Below are 2,382 nucleotides of genomic sequence, written 5' to 3'. Positions count from 1 at the left end.
GGGGGAAAGAGAGATGCAAACTCCTGCTGTAACTTTACCCACAGTTGTCGCTATTGGACAGTGTTGCTTTAGAAAAACAAGTGATTTATACACTTTTTAATGTAACATTTTGTAATATTTGCATTGTTTTATTTTTATAATATGGATTATTTTCTCATCCTTTTTTTTTTTTTTTGAAGGAAATGCCCCTGTTATCTATATGTATAAAAAGTAGTTTAACGGCAGACTAATGACAAGCAAACCACAATACACCTTAATTTAGCCAGTGTCTGCTCACTCAGATAACACAGTGACCAATAATTTAATATCAAAATATTTTCTTATTTTAGTATTCTTGTTTTCAGTATAAATATCTAAACATTCTTAAATCAAGATACAATTTGAGAAGCAAAATGTTATAAGATATTTGTAAAATGTGCCCTGGGTCAATGTTCATCAATGTTGTTATATGGACTTTTATTTTGAATTTCCCCATGTTCTCTTCTGTGATTAGTTCCTGTTTGCCTTGTTGCCTTGATTGTCTCCATAGTTATCCTCATTAGTTTCCATAGTAACTTATCTACACCTGTTTATCATGAGCACTTGTGTTCCCTGTATATTTATATCCCTGTGTTTCAGTTGTCTTTTGTTGGTCATTGTTCTTGCATGTCTCTCTTTGTAAGCTGTTGCATTCCTGGTTTCCCTGTTTGGATTATGTTCCTGTCTCTGTTTTGGATTATCTTGGATTGTGTTTTTTGAATAAACTATTGCTGCACTTGGATTCTCACCTAAGTCTTGTTTTCTGAAAACTGTATCAAAATGAAATGCAAGCTTAAAACTAGAAAAAAAGGGTCTGCCAGTAAGGGTAAGAAACCAAGAAACAACTTTTTTTTTCTTTTTTTCTTTTTTTCCAGAAAACAAGACTTAATATTTAATGTAATTTTGCTTTTTAAAGCAAATCATCACAAAACTGTGGCCTTTGTGATGCACACATGCACAGAGCACAAAAACATCTGTAACAGCCACAGACTCACTCCATAGAAAAAATCTGTGCTTTGAAATCACAGCTTATTTACTGGTGTTTTATTTAAACCTGACCATGTCTGAATGATTCCTCAATCTGTGGTCTGCTGTGTTTGCTGCAGGGGAAACTCAATGGTGGAAACTTTCGGTACGACAGACTTGTGTTCAAGCAGCATGAAAGTAAAAAAGTGGAGAGAGTCAGAGAGGTAAATGCTGACGGCTGGAGATTCCCCAGGCACATCTTTCAATAGGAGCTCTGCTTTAACTGGCTAAGGTCAGTAATTTCTCTCTCACAGATTTCTGTCTATTTTAGAAACAGTCTGTAGAAAAAAAATATTTCGAATGACTCCCACTTATTTTCCTGCAGGTCTTTTTTGTTGGTAGAAAAATACGCATGAGGGAGTGGGAAAGAGAATGCTGACCATTTATTCGGGCCTCCCCGGTCGTGAAACAGATGTGTGAGAAAATCTGACAGCCATGAAATAAATGAATGCAATGTGGCAATCAAAACAGAAGGAGAATTTCAGATAATTACTCAGTTTCTCCCCAAGATTGTTAGAAAAAAATGCATGTCCTCATTTTTTTCGTACAGTATGTGATTGCATGCTTTCTTAGTATTTCACTTTTTTACCTGCTTGGCAGCTCAATTTAGTGAAAATTGCTAAATCATATTTGCAGTAATGGAAATGTCTATCAAGGCACATCTATCAAGACCATAATTGAATTCTCGCGCCGTCATTGCAGGTAACTAATTACACAATTTAATATGACGTGGATATGACAAAATATCACTTCAAAATAACACTAATATATGCTTTAGACGTAAATTGTTCCATTAAATATGCTTTTTCCCTCTCCCTTCAAATATACTAAGTTCATATTTATATTTATAACCATAAAGCCTCATTGGACAAGCTATCTTAAATCAAACATACAGTAAATTAAATGCAATTTTAAGGCTTTATCACCAATGACATTTGAGTAGTTCTGACTGGTAGTTTCTTGGAGTATGTAACTGACTTGTGTCTGTCTGTTAATCAGCCGCTTTCTTTCTGTTTCTTGGGAATTTGTATTTTGAATTAATATTGGACACGAATACACTGTCAAAAAATGTTTTTTTCAAAGGTGTAAATAAAGATTATTGGAGTACATTTTATAAAATACATTTTAGTTTTTCTACTGGAAAAATTAACGTTTAATGTTAATTGTTGTTTCTTTGTAGTTAATTGTGAAATTTACTTGCAATTTATGAGTGAAAATTGTTTCTGCTATGGCAAAAAGTTTTTCAACGTACTTGTACTTTTACTTAGTTTCTTTTTTATGCTAGTGGAACTATTGTTCGTTTACGAAAGTTAACAAGTTAAACTGTGAAAATACATT

At 33.3% G+C, this 2,382-nt stretch overlaps 1 long non-coding RNA gene across 1 annotated transcript; it reads left to right on the top strand.

The window, feature by feature from the left end:
• Positions 1–257: 257 nt before the first annotated feature.
• Positions 258–2,163, top strand: LOC125268200. Its single transcript, XR_007184826.1, has 3 exons — positions 258–844; positions 1,125–1,276; positions 1,370–2,163. It is a non-coding gene; the product is annotated as an uncharacterized LOC125268200 (long non-coding RNA).
• The last annotated feature ends 219 nt before the right edge of the window (positions 2,164–2,382 follow it).

Source organism: Megalobrama amblycephala, linkage group LG5 (genome assembly GCF_018812025.1).
Source record: "Megalobrama amblycephala isolate DHTTF-2021 linkage group LG5, ASM1881202v1, whole genome shotgun sequence".
Classification (NCBI taxonomy): domain Eukaryota; kingdom Metazoa; phylum Chordata; class Actinopteri; order Cypriniformes; family Xenocyprididae; genus Megalobrama; species Megalobrama amblycephala.
The sequence above is the reverse complement of the archived record's forward strand: the minus strand, read 5'-3'. Positions and strand labels throughout refer to the sequence as shown.